We start from the raw sequence: 14,165 nt of genomic DNA, 5'->3' as shown, positions 1-14,165 counted from the left end.
AAAAGGGGTGGGGCCAAGGTCAGTCAGCCCTGGGCCCCCCCATGCTTTCTCAGAGACACATGCAGAGCAGCTGCACAGCATTCCATGGTATTTCAAAGGGGCCCAGAGCTCCGGCTGCTGCTGCTACTTTAGCATTGGTGGCCAAAACATTGGGCCTCTCTGAAATGCTGGGCTTGGGGGCGACTGCCCCATTGCTTTCCACCTTGTTGGCAGGCCTGGGATTACATGTGCTTCAGCAATGCATGCTGATCTTTGAGCCTTTATTCTCGTAACTCATCCAATGGACTTCTAGGAGGAAGGTTTTCAGAAATGCCAAAGGATTTAGGACAAGCCCCATTGACTTTGGATGGGACTTATGTGCCTTAATCCTTGAGGGGCTCTTGAAAATCTGGCCCCCAAGTTTTTTTACACAGGACTGCATTGCAGTTTTAGAGCCTCTTCCTCTAGCTCACATCTGGTCTGAGTCTCACCTGTGTTTATCTTGACACATTTCTGAATGTGGAGCAGATGGGTCTGCATGACTTGCTTCCTTTGCCTGCATTGATTGCCCAGGTTCATTTATAAAATATTATTTGTTAGAAATTTGGGTGCTTCCATTCCTAGGGGGAAAAAATAATACACCAACATCTATTCTGTCCAGTCTTTTTTTCTTTTCTGTCTTCCAGAAAGAGGCTACGTCTACACGTGAAGCCTACATCGAAGTAGCTTATTTCAATGTAGCGACATCGAGATAGGCTATTTCGATGAATAACGTCTACACGTCCTCCAGGGCTGGCAACGTCGACGTTCAACATCGACGTTGCACAGCACCACATCGAAATAAGCGCTGCAAGGGAACGTCTACACGCCAAAGTAGCACACATCGAAATAAGGGTGCCAGGAACAGCTGCAGACAGGGTCACAGGGCGGACTCAACAGCAAGCCGCTCCCTTAAAGGGCCCCTCCCAGACACAGTTGCACTAAACAACACGAGATCCACAGAGCCGATAACTGGTTGCAGACCCTGTGCCTGCAGCATGGATCCCCAGCTGCTGCAGCAGCAGCCAGAAGCCCTAGGCTAAGGGCTGCTGCACACGGTGACCATAGAGCCCCGCAGGGGCTGGAGAGAGAGCATCTCTCAACCCCTCAGCTGATGGCCGCCATGGCGGACCCCGCTATTTCGATGTTGCGGGACGCGGATCGGCTACACGTGCCCTACTTCGACGTTCAACTTCGAAGTAGGGCGCTATTCCCATCCCCTCATGGGGTTAGCGGCTTTGACGTCTCGCCACCTAACGTCGATGTTAACATCGAAATAGCGCCCAACACGTGTAGCTGTGACGGGCGCTATTTCGAAGTTAGTGCCGCTACTTCGAAGTAGCGTGCACGTGTAGACACGGCTAGGATGTGTAGGTCTATTTGGAATTCCCAAGTGACCCATTAATTGAGTCTAATTGTGGATAATTAGCACCTCATATTTGTGGCTGGTTGTCAGTGTTGGTTGTTGGAATAATTGATGTGGTGGACATCTGTATCAGAGGAACTCCTGATGTGCCTTGAGAAGGAAAACAAGGACCCGTTGGTATACATTGCATTTGAACAAGTGAGAACATAAGATGTATGACCATTGCCACTTCTCCTTAAGGAGTTAGTGTGGTATTTCATTATGATAATGTATGTGAGCAAACCTACACTGAAACAGGGAACTAGGTAGGAGAGGGGAAGGAGGAATTGCTTTGTTGCACAGGAAAATAGACTTTTGTAATTCATTGCTTTATGGATAAACTGCATGAGGTAATCATTTACTGAGGGACAGAAAGATAATTTGGGTTTATATAATTGGGGCTCTTTAAAATTTAAATATACAGTATAATTGTAGGTCCCCATTGTCTCTCAAACTGGTTTATTTTTTTCTAACTCTACTGGCTTAATTCTGTGCATTTCCCTGAAAGCGGCTGAAATTTGCATGTGGGATAAGTAATTAGATCTCCTGAGTAAGACTGTGCATTGAGAGTTGTGGGAGCTCAGCACTACAGGATCAGGCCTTTAATTTGTATCACTCTACGACTTCCTGGTGCTTTAAATCCCCTGGGGCAAATTGCATTGCAGCTCTTCCATCGGCAGGAACCGCCTGCCGTGCCAGAAGCATCAACAAATTTCAAGCTATCAAGTCAAATGCAGAAAGGACATCATGAGGCTTAAGAACACACAAAGAAACTAGTGTTAAAATTTGCTGACGCTGCCAGTGCTGCAAGAGAGTCATCTCCGTGTGCTTCATGCATGTGATTTAAGGTAATGGAAAAGTTTAGAATAGTATAAATTCGGAGGCAGATCATGTGAAAGGCTGGGCACCCTCAACAGGTATTGAGTTGAGGGAGCAGCTTGCAGGATTTTACAAGATTTGACCTGTAGCTGGCGGGACAATACAGCCTGAGCATATCAGCACCAGGGGAATGTAGAGGAGGCAGAAGAGAAAAAATTCTGTTTGAAAAACTATGAAAACCTATAATTATATTCTTCATTTAAAATTTAAATATCCCCAATTATATAAGCACAAATTATCTTTCTTTCCCTCAATAAATTATCACCACACACAGCACAGTCACGTGACCATGAATTGCAAAAGTAGCACTTCCAAATGTATTACATGCAGTTTAAGTGAGGCCACATTTTTGTGAACAATAACTTGAATCAATAAATAATGAGTCATATATCCACATAGTCTTCTCAGTCCTTTACATAGCACCTTATTTGCATAGGTTGTGAAATGCAAAGATAAATCTTAATGGATCCTTAAGAGAAGATATATATAAAATAGCTATTTAGGCATGTCTATCTAAAGGATCTTTAGTATGCTAGCTAATGAAAGGTGTGAAATGACACCGACTTCCCTTTTTCAAAAACAAGGAGATAATGTTATAGAACTTGCTTCACTAGAAAATATAAACAAGGGATAAGATACAGTCAAGATGATAGGCCATTGCCACAACGCAAGCTGTTTTGTTTCATCTGTACCACTACAATTACAGTGGTACAGATCCCCTTAGTGTGGACAAGATTAAACTAGCTTTAATGTGCTTATACTTGTATGGCTGTCCCAACAAGGAACTACATAGAAGGCATATTTATAGTGGGCTAGCTGGGTGCACACTAAAGGTTTAGCTGTTTTGATCAAAACCATCACACCCCTAACAGAAATAGTTTTACCTGCACCAAAATTTTATTGGGATATAAACTTACCGAATTCCCCTCGCCTAATGCAACTTTCTTTGGCGTCACTGATTTCTGCATACAGGATTGAGTACAAAATACGTCCCCAAGCATAAGCATTACACAGATGAAAGGTCTGATTGACGTAGCGGGCCCTCTATGATTTCTGGTTATTCCAGGGTCCCCTTCAAAGCCCAGTGAAGTCCATTTGTATCATCTCATTGACTTTATTGGGTTTTGGATTGGACCCCAGACAAACAGCTAGAGCTACTTCTAGAGTTTCCATTAGCTGGAATGCGGAAGCGAATATCCAAAGGACATGTTCCTGATTTACTGATTCTGTTGAAGTCCTCATACCTTAACTCAGTAATTTGTAGTGCTGTAACTGAACTCCAAGCTTGGCTTTTGTCTGCAGGTCTCCAAACGGCTGAGTTGAAAGAGCTTATGTTGGAGGCAGCAGCACTCAAAAATTCCCAGTGCATAATTCTTCAAGGTGAGTCCACCAATAGCCTTATCATAATTCACTGATAATGATTTGCTGCCCTATTTTACCCTTCAGTCACGTAAGGACTTGAGCTAGGAAGAGCGTCAATGGGGGCTGCATTGTGTTAAAATTGCCATGCTTCTGGCTACACATAAAGGACAGGCCAATATATGTGGCTTTTGCAATCCTGCCTTCAGAGAAATGCAGACAGGTAACCACAGAATTTTTATATTCTGCCTCTTAAACAAAATATACACTTGATTGTTCACATTAACTAGCCAAATTCTAGTGTGCATACTATATCGGCAGTTCAGCATCATTATGCTAACTTTGCACAAAAACACCCCTTTCTTCCTGTTTCTGCACAGGCAAAACACTCAGTTTGGTGTCCTCTGTTAGAAGAAATCAGATCTGCTCAGCTGTATGTCAGAGCCCCATACTGTTAACTGAGAATCCCTTTGTGCTATGCTGGTCACTTCCTGTGCTTTTGGAGGAGGTAGATCTGCATTCTATTCATGCTGTAGTTTGGAAGTTGTTGCTAACCCCATGCTAGGCCATTTCTTGAAAACTATGGAGAGGCTATATTTGTATTCATGATGACCAGTTCCTTCTCAGGATAGCAACCTGGTCCTGTCAAGAGTAATAGGGGCCCTTTTCAAATCCCTTGTGACAGTCTCAGTTCTGTACCTCTTGTGAAAACCAGCACTCTTGGTAGCCATCAGATCGGCTAGGAGGGTGTCCGAGTTAAAAGTGCCAGCCTCATCTTACCCATATGGTCTTCCATAAGGAGAAGGTGCAAATCCGAACTCACCTGCCTTCCTGCCAAACATAGTGTCTCAATTCCACACTAGCCAAGATATCTTACTATCAGTCTTCCACACAAGCCTCATGCTAGTGTGCAAGAGCAGAGGCTACACACACTAGATGTATGGTGAGGTCTAGTGTCTGACATTGAGCACACAAAGTCTTTCAGGAAGTGAAACCAACTGTTTGCAGTGGAGCCAAGTGAATGAAAGCACTCTTGGTCTTGTAGCCGTGCATTTCATCCTGGATCACAGATTGCATCTAGACCTGTTATGAGCAGTCCTAGTCCTGGCCACAGCAATCACTGCTTACTCCACAAAGCATAAGCCTCATCAACTTTCTTTCTGGCACAGGTGTCTATCCAGGAAATCTGCAGAGTGGCAACCTGGTCTTCAGAGCACCCATTCACCATTCATTACGCCATCATCCAATACGCCAGAGATAACGCAGCTGTTGGCAGCATTTTCCTCTAGTCAGCAGTGCCTTAACTCTGACCCCACCTCCAGAATGGAGCTTGGGAGTCACTGATTGGAATCGACTTGAACAAACACTCAAAGAAGAAAAAACAGTTACTCATGTCCTCGTAACTGGTGTTCACATCCATTGCAATACCTAGCCTTCTTCCCGTGTCGGAGTAACCAGCAAGAAGGAACTGAAGGGGCATTGGGTCAACAGGGTCATGAACACCATGACAATGCCCTTCCAGAGGGTTCCGAGGCCGACCCAATGAGACCTGCTAAGGGAAAAAGTTTCCAAAGACTGAAACTGATTGGAATGGATATGAGCAAACATCTCCAAGAACAACCATTCTGAGAAGGTGAGTAATCATTATTTCTGAGTCCCAGACCAATGCCTTGGACACAGCCAGGCTTCATTCCCCTTTTCTGCACCCACACGAAGTAGGATATTCCTGCTCTTCTGCTTGTGTAGTTGGATAATCTTCTTAACAAAGGAGTGGTCTTTTAATTTGCTCTGAGCCTTTAATAAATTTGTCACTTAACATTACACTATTAGGCCATTCCATGCAATTTAAAATATCTTGAATTGAAATGTACCTCCATGGCTCACAAGTCTGTCCCATTTCCTGCATCTTTGGCTTGTTTTTATGTTCAACGCTCAATCTTTTCCAGATGGGCTGGTTTTGCAGCCCATATTGGTAACATCTTTTGCATTGTGTGAGCACTGGGCAGAGTGACCTGACAACATGAAGCCTTAGTCTGGTTTCCCTTTTTTAATCCTTTAAACCATGCTACTGGAGGTTGGTAGCCATGGTAACTTCCTTACCTCTATTGAAAAATAAATACCAAAAATTCCTATGTACTATTCAGATGTAAAAATGCAGAAGTAACAAAAACCTACAATGTATGACTCACTTCTTATTTGGAAGACTCTTCTCTTTCTGTAAAATTTTGAAATAGTTTGTGTGAGAACATTTTAATCACTGTGGCTATGTCGACACTACAGAAATCTTTTGAAAGAAGCCCTTCTGGAAGATCTCTTCTGGAAGAACTTCTTTGGAAAGCGAGTGTCCACACACAAAAAAGCAGATTGAAAGAGTGATCTGCTCTTTCGAAAAAGAATGTCCACACAGCCCCGCTCTTTTGAAAGAACTGGCCAGGTACTGAAAAATCAGGTGTCCTGAGAAATGCTCTTTTGAAAGAAGGTCCCTGTGGAGCGTCTCCATGTCTTCTTTTGAAAGTAGGTGTTCATCCTGAATTGGGAGTCGAAGAGCACTTTCGAAAGCAGCACTGCATTCTTTCAATTTACTTTCGAAAGAACGCTTTTTGTGCGTAGATGCTCCATTGGAGCTTTCAAAAGAGTCCTCTTCTTTCAAAAAATCTTTTGAAAGAACTTGCTAATGTAGACACAGCCTGAGACTTTTCAAGAGACTCCATTGACAACTAATGTAATGGGCTTGGCAGAGTTTGTATGAAACACCCCCTCTGCTTAGCTGCTGTTGTTGCTGAGAAAGGGTTATGTGGGTCCTGCTGATTTACTGAAGGAGGTGGACATGGCTTCCTCAAGATAGAAGAGCTAGGCTGTGGACAGGACACTCCTGAAGGGAGAACCCTAGGAGCAGCCAAACCTAAGAGAAGGCTTGAGTTGATCACAGAATAGACTCATAGGGCTGGAAGGGAAATCTTTGTTAATAACCAAACAGGTTTTAATGCTATAGTGTGCCTTGACTTTGTTTTAAAGGAGATAGAGAAAGGCATCTGCTCACAACCAGTTTAACATAATTCTTTTCATATTTAAATTACTGCTGAACTACAAATACATTTTTAACTATTTCACCTTGAGATCCTTAGTCCACTAGATAATCTAGAGATTTCTGTTAAAGCAATGTCCTTCAGAAAAGAACCAAGAGCTTGATTTTAAAAGGGATTTCTTTGCAGCTAGTTTTTGTTCATTTATAAAAATTTAGAAAGGGCTCACATGTACTCCAGCAATGTATGTGTTGCAGATTAAGATAACCAACCACAGCCACCTCCCTTTGGAACAATTTCCCAATCCCACGTGCAGTACCTGAGAGAAAATATGAGCCTAGCAATCCAAAACAGTCTCATATGGCAAACTCCATAATCCAGGATTATTTTAGTTAGCCAGATGACCATGTATCATGGGTGTGGCCAAGTTTTCTATGGTCCCAACAAAGGTATCTTACAGCCACCAGTCCTGGCTCTGCGTTCTGTGCTGTAATTTACCCCAAAATGTTTTATAAGAGTCCAATGAGCAGTGGGAGTGTTGGTAATGTGCTAGAACATTTTGACCTCCTGTTGTCCAACAAATTATCTCGTCCGGCACCGGTCAGGTCTTGAGGGTGCTGGGCGAGAGAGCTTCAGCCTGTACTTGAGCTTTTTTGAACCAAGAAGAAGGAGGTAACCCTGCCAGAGCTCCTTCACCTTGGAGTGTGCCTGGTCTGCGGTGCGGGTGGCATGGCCCTGGCTGGCGAGTGCCTTGAACAGCTGCTCGAAAGCAGCTGTGTCCCTGCACCGGACCCCACTCTGATGCAAGACCTCCTCATCCTCCTCGAGCATGGTTTCCCAAACTGAGGGGCGTGAAGAAATTTGGGGGGGGGGCGGGATGTGAGGTGACCCAGCCCCCCCCCATTACTTCCCCACCTGAGGAAAGATCTGGCCATTTCTTCCAGCTCTCAGCCCCTGCCATTTTACATGGGTGACCTGATGCAGCCGCTATAAAAAGCAGGCAGCTGGCAAAGACCCACGTGGAGCTAGCTGTCTTCTGCAAAAGAGAGTGAGTGTGGGAGAGGAGGAGGAGGAGGATGGGGTTAGATGGGGGCTGGGAGTTCCTGGCTTTGTAGGAGGACAGCAGAGGAGCTCGGGTGGGTGGCTTGCAGAGCCTGCGAGTCTTGGGCGGCTGGCGAGCTTGTGGGGCTTGAGCAGCTGGCCCCAGAAGTGTGGGGCTTGGGCGGCTGGCCCTGGCAGCATGGGGCTTGGGTGGGCAGCTCAGGTGGCTGGCCTGTGGATGGCTGGTGGGCAGGCAACTGGTCCCAGCAGCAGGGGGCTCAGGCGGCCAGCGGGCAGGTGGACGTGTGGCCCTGGTGGCATGGGGCTCGGGTGGGCAGCTCTGACAGCGCAGGTCTCAGGAGGGCGGGTGGCAGGTGCGAGCAGCTCTGGAGGCTGGCATAGGGCTAAGGCAGTTGGCCAGCTGGGGCTGTGCCAGGCAACCACGAGGGGCCAAAAGAAATAATTTGTGCTTATTTTTAATTTTAAATAACATTTTTATATCAAACTTTTGTGTTTATTTTAAATTATGAATTGAATTTTTTGTTAAAAGGGGGGTTGGTAAAGAAGAGGTGGGGGCGTGAGGGTTTCTCAAAAATCAAAAGTGGGGAGTGATGCTGAAAAATTTGGGAACCGCTGTCCTTGAAGGAGAGGAGGTCCCAGAGTTTGGCCTCCATCCAGGAGGGAGCCCCCCCAGAGGGTCTCCCATGGCACTCCTGGGTGTTGCAGTGGTCTGGGGTGCTGCCCATGGGTTTGGAGAGCACAGTCGTGTCCCTCAGTCTTTGCTTGATGAAGCATGCAGCTCTGCAATGTGAGCTCCCTGTTACCAACATGCTCTCAGCTTCATGCCTGGGGGTTGGTGGCAGCCTGCATCTTAAAATGCAGCTGGACACAGGAGCCATAGAGCTCTGCTTGTGCCATCAGCGGCATCGCTGCCCATCAGCTGTTTGGTGCTGTGGAGGACTCCCTCTTTCGAAATAGCTGTTGTTGGAGCATCTGCACATGGCTCTCTTCGAAAGAGTCTTTTGAAAGGGGATGCTCTTCCTCTCACTTGAATGGAGGACTGGTTTCAAAGGACTGGCCCTGCTCTTTCAAAGTTAATTTCTAATTTCGTGGATTGTGTGTAGACACTCTGTGGAGAATTCGAAAGGGGCCCTTCTTTTGAAGTTCCTTTCTGAAGTACTTGCTTGTGTAGACGTGGCCTATAAGTTTACAGTGTACAGTACTACTGTGGTTGGTAAATAATGCGGTCTGCGTACATTTTGTTTCTTAATATTTTGTTTTTCTTCGGCATTATGCATTGCTAGGTGTACCTGTCTGTTATGCAGAATATTTGAATATCCAGCAACCTCCCATTCCTGGGGTTGCTGGATAAAAGTTTACTTGTAATATGTTTTTGCCCTTTTTATCTGTTCACTGAAAATATCATATATTCACACTTTTTTCAACTCCCACCTGATTGATGGTTTTCTTGAAGTGCCACCTGCCATCATGAACAAATTACAAGAGTCTCTCCCCTTTGGTTTAAAAAATAAAAAGAAAGTTTCTAGTCTGGATGGTGGTGAGAGGAAACTTGAAAATGTGAGGCAAGTGTATTGAAAAGGTTCAGAAATCAGAAGGCCGATTAGAAAAGTATTATAGGCAGAATCTGTCTAGTTTGGCACTCTCTGGTCTGGCAACATCCATGATCCAGCATGATTTTAGTTAAGCAGATGGCCACACTCATGGTACGTGGACAAGTTTCCAATGGTCCCATAAAGTTTGTTTACAACCACCAGTCCTGGCTCTCAGAGTTCTGTGCTATTATTTAGCTGTAATTTATCCCTAAGTGTCTGCAAAGAGCCCAGTAAGCAGTGGAAGTATTGCTAATGCTGCTAGACAAAATTGACCCTGTGCACTTCAGTGAATTCTCTAGTTCAGCACCAGTCAGGTCCTGAGGATGCTGGACAATAGTGGTTCAACCTGTACTTGATAACACATGCTTTATTTTCCAGTTATGTTTCCACGGCCGTGTCTACACGTGCACGCTACTTCGAAGTAGTGGCGCCAACTTCGAAATAGCGCCCGTCACGGCTACACGTGTTGGGCGCTATTTTGAAGTTGAAATCGACGTTAGGCGGCGAGACGTCGAAGTCACTAACCCCATGAGGGGATGGGAATAGCGCCCTACTTCGAAGTTGAACGTCGAAGTAGGGCACGTGTAGCTGATCCACGTCCCGCAACATCAAAATAGCGGGGTCCACCATGGCGGCCATCAGCTGAGGGGTTGAGAGACGCTCTCTCTCCAGCCCCTGCGGGGCTCTATGGTCACCGTGGGCAGCAGCCCTTAACCTAGGGCTTCTGGCTGCTGCTGCGGCAGCTGGGGATCCATGCTGCATGCACAGGGTCTGCAACCAGTTGTCAGCTCTGTGGATCCTGTGTTGTTTAGCGCAACTGTGTCTGGGAGGGGCCCTTTAAGGGAGCGGCTTGCTGTTGAGTCCGCCCTGTGACCCTGTCTGCAGCTGTGCCTGGCACCCTTATTTCGATGTGTGCTACTTTGGCGTGTAGACGTTTCCTTGCAGCGCCTATTTCGATGTGGTGCTGCCCAACGTTGAAGTTGAACATTGACATTGCCAGCCCTGGAGGACGTGTAGACGTTATTCATCGAAATAGCCTATCTCGATGTCGCTACATTGAAATAAGCTACTTCGATGTAGGCTTCACGTGTAGACATAGCCTCTTTCTGGAAGACAGAAAAGAAAAAAAGGCTGGACAGAATAGGCTACTTCGATGTAGCGTGCACGTGTAGACGTAGCCCACATGGGCTATTCCATTGCTCACTTTGTGTCTCCTTGTCTTCAGGTCTCTGATTTCCTTACAGACTATTTTTGGTTCTTCCTTTCCTCTGTTTCATTTTCAGCCCTTGCTAAGTGTGAACTCTGCTTTGCCTGTATGTGCAGAACATATCTCCATTAACAACCTGGGTTCTGTTTTGGTTAGGATTGTTTGGAATGAGAGAGCTCGTCTGAATCTTACTCATTGGTCAGCCATATTTGGACAGGCTTAGTTCCTAGCTAGAGTTGGCATCAGGTAATTGTGACAGTTCTTAGACATGATGTTGAAGGACAAATTGGGGGTATCTGTTGCTTCGGAAATGGGCTTTCCATATATAGACAAGATGGTTAGCCAATGGGGGTTAGAGAACTCATGGAGTTGCCTTGGACTAAGGGGTTGGCAGACAGAGGTGTCCTATTTGCTTACTCCCCCAACCTTAAACATGCACACGCTGTGAAGGGAAAAAGGAATCCAGAATGGCAGGTGTTGGATTTAATGCTATTTTATTAATCATCCTTTTCCTAAATAGGAATAGATGTGAATAACCATTGCAATATTTGGCACCTAACCTCTGACTTTTCCTGCAAGCGTCAATTGCTGCTCACAGTAGCACCATGAGTAATGTCCCCATTTTACAGATGGGGAAATTAAGGCTCAGAGATTAAGTGACCTACTTGAGATTTTTGCAGTGGTTGTTGGGGACACAAACCTGGTCATGCTCCAGAAGACCAGACTCCCTCTCCAAGCCTGAGATGGCGGGGGTGAGAGCCTAGTGGAGGGAGGCCAGGAGCCAGGACTCTTGGGTTCTATTTTCCCCCAGGAAGGGGGGGGGTAGGAGTCTAGTCCAGTGGTTAGAGCAGGGTGGCTGTCTGTCCTAACACCGGGAGGGGAGTTGGGTCTATTTGTTAGAGTTCAGGGAGGCTGGGAACCAGCATTCCTGGGTTCTACTCCAGCCCTGGGAGGGGGTGGAGTCATCCTAGTGGTTAGAGCAGGTGGCTGGGAACCAGGAGTCCCAGCCTGGGGGTGCCTGGCTCTGGGGAGGGGTGGGGGGTTGGGAAGCTGGGGGTGCATCTGGAGGAGGGGAGGACAGTGATTTAGAGTGGGGGAGTTGCTGAGGTTGAAATACTCAGGGCTGGGCCAGAGGGTAAGGGTACAAGGGCTCTGGGATGGGGCTGGGCAGAGGGTGGGGTGCAGAGGTTTGTAGGGGGGCTGAGGCTGGGTCAGAGCAGGTGGATCCAGGCTACGGCAGGTGGGGGTCCTGGCTGCTCAGTATTCAGGGAACTTAGGACCCTAGGCATTGAATAATGGGCAATCTGACATCCCAAATATGCTACTGCACGATCTGAGGTCAGTGGACTGGAACATAGGACCAGAAAGAATGTTCATTGCTTCACAGTAATTGTCATAACAAGCAGAGCAGTGAGAGCCAAATTTAAACTACCCCTACAGAACTTGCACCATAGCAATACCCGCTACTCTGAGAGCCAGTGATGTCAAGGTTCATGATGAAGCACTTCAGTATTTCCAGGCAGAAGACAGACATTGGAATGAGCCACCCCATTGCCACCTCTCTTATAGACATAAATAATTAGGGTGTGTTCATTTACTTCTGCAGGCTTCTACTGGGTGAAAGCATTGGCACAACCCGACAAGTCACCACATCCAGTTCTTTTGTCTCCCTTGAGAGAGTCATTTTCCTGTCTTCCAACAGCGCTGCTATTTACAGCCCCTGCATCACAGACAGATGGGTTTATTCAGGGTGAATTTCCAAACGGTTTCCAACTTTACCTTAGTTTGAAAAGCTGTGGGGGAAAAAAACCACCCTGTTCTGGTTTTCAAGTGAGGAACAGCAAATGCCAGGTGCCCGGAATGCAAAGGATCTCAGCTGACAGTAATGAAGTAGGTTATTCTCTAAGTGGTGTTGTGGATTTTTTGTTTTTCTGGGAGCTTGCAGAAAGCAAGGCTGAGCAAAAGGCGGAAAACAAAAATATTCTCACTACATCTCACACGTTCAAGTTTAGATACCCCTCTGAGGCTATGCACAGGTTTGTGCACCTGCCTTATTATTCTCTCTACCCCATGCTCACAAACTTTACACCTGGGATGGTAAAACTTACTGCATCGTGTACAACAATCTTCCGAAGACTGAGAGCTGGGGCACACCTGCCTGGGCTTGAAGCTTCAGCTCTTTGGGACTGGGTCTTCAGCCTCACTCCTGTAGAAGCCCCAGCACCAGGAGGCAGAGGCGATGCATGGGCGGGAGGGTCGCACAGGGCATCACATGCCCCCTCCCCCCTCACTGTCAGCACCATGCTGCTTCTGGTGAGAATGGAGGTAGTCCTGCCCCTCCCGCAGGTGGTGCATGAGCTTCCTAGCTTGTGCTGCTCTCAGGCCACACTGCTCTGAGGGGTGCTGCCCCTCCCTGCACTCACCAGGAGCAGCGTGGCACTTCCAGAGGAGGGATTAGGGGGCAGAGCAGAGGCAGAACGGGGGGCACGTGAAGAACATAGGCAGGGAGGGGTGGAGCATAAGATGCTCAAGGGTGGGGAGGGGGTGGGACGGGGCACGTCACTATTGCCTCTCCTGGAACCTCTGCACCAGCAGGGACATTCTGTGAGGCTGGAGCCTAGAGATGCCAGCCCCCAGCTGGGCAGAAGCCCCTACTCCAGTACCCTGGGGCAAGGCAGAGGTCCCAGGCTACCTCCCCTCTTGGTCACAGTCTGGTAGGCGGAGAATGGAGGCTGAGGCACGTGTTCCACAAGCCACTTTTGCAAGCCCTCATTCAGCCACCGCTGCTGCGGACCCTAGAACGTGCCTTGTCTGGAGGTATGGTGACCAGCTAACAAGTGTGAAATATCAGGATGGAGTTGGGAGTAAGGGCACGTGTATAAGATAAAGCCATGAATAGTGGGACTGTCTCTATAAAGTTTGGACATCTGGTCACCCTAGCTGGAGGACTAGCACAAAGCAGTGGCCCAGGGCTTCTCTATGCAGTGCCGTTGGCATGATGCAAGCCAGGGTGTGTTAATCCATGGCTCACCAACTTTGCCACCCACTAACTTGTCATGCAGACCAGCTCCCTGTCTTTTTCTCACCAGCAGCGAATCTAGTGAAAGAATGCAGGGGTAGATTTGGACTAGAAACTTTCATGCTTCGAGGGATAAACCTCAAGGGAGGAGGCTTGGGAATCCTCTTACTGCATCCTCTGAAGCCTCTGGTACTGGTCCCTGTGCCCAGAGCACAGATCTGGTGCCTATAGCTCTACTGTTGTCCAGTTTGAGTTGCTAGCTAGCTCACAAATGGAGTGTGAGAATTCAATAAAAACTGCAGAGATTGTGTTAGGGGAGAATCTAAGAAAACAGGGGGAAAGCAGTGTTAGACTCTGGGAGCTCTCTGATTTCTTAGTTAATTAGGGGAGAGGCTGGAATGCCTTATTTTTCTGTTGCCTGACTCATTTGTGAAAAATAATGAGCCCATGGCCTTTTGTTTTCAGGTGCTTGTAGATTCTGTGAGTTAACGTGGATGAAACCATAACCGAAACAGGTCACTCTGATTTCCTAAAAACTACCACAGCAAACTCAACCTGGGCACTAGATAACTGAAAGCCCAACTGCATAACCCTGAAATTA

The sequence above is a fragment of the Carettochelys insculpta genome, chromosome 20 (genome assembly GCF_033958435.1).
Source record: "Carettochelys insculpta isolate YL-2023 chromosome 20, ASM3395843v1, whole genome shotgun sequence".
Taxonomy (NCBI): domain Eukaryota; kingdom Metazoa; phylum Chordata; order Testudines; family Carettochelyidae; genus Carettochelys; species Carettochelys insculpta.
The sequence above is the reverse complement of the archived record's forward strand: the minus strand, read 5'-3'. Positions refer to the sequence as shown.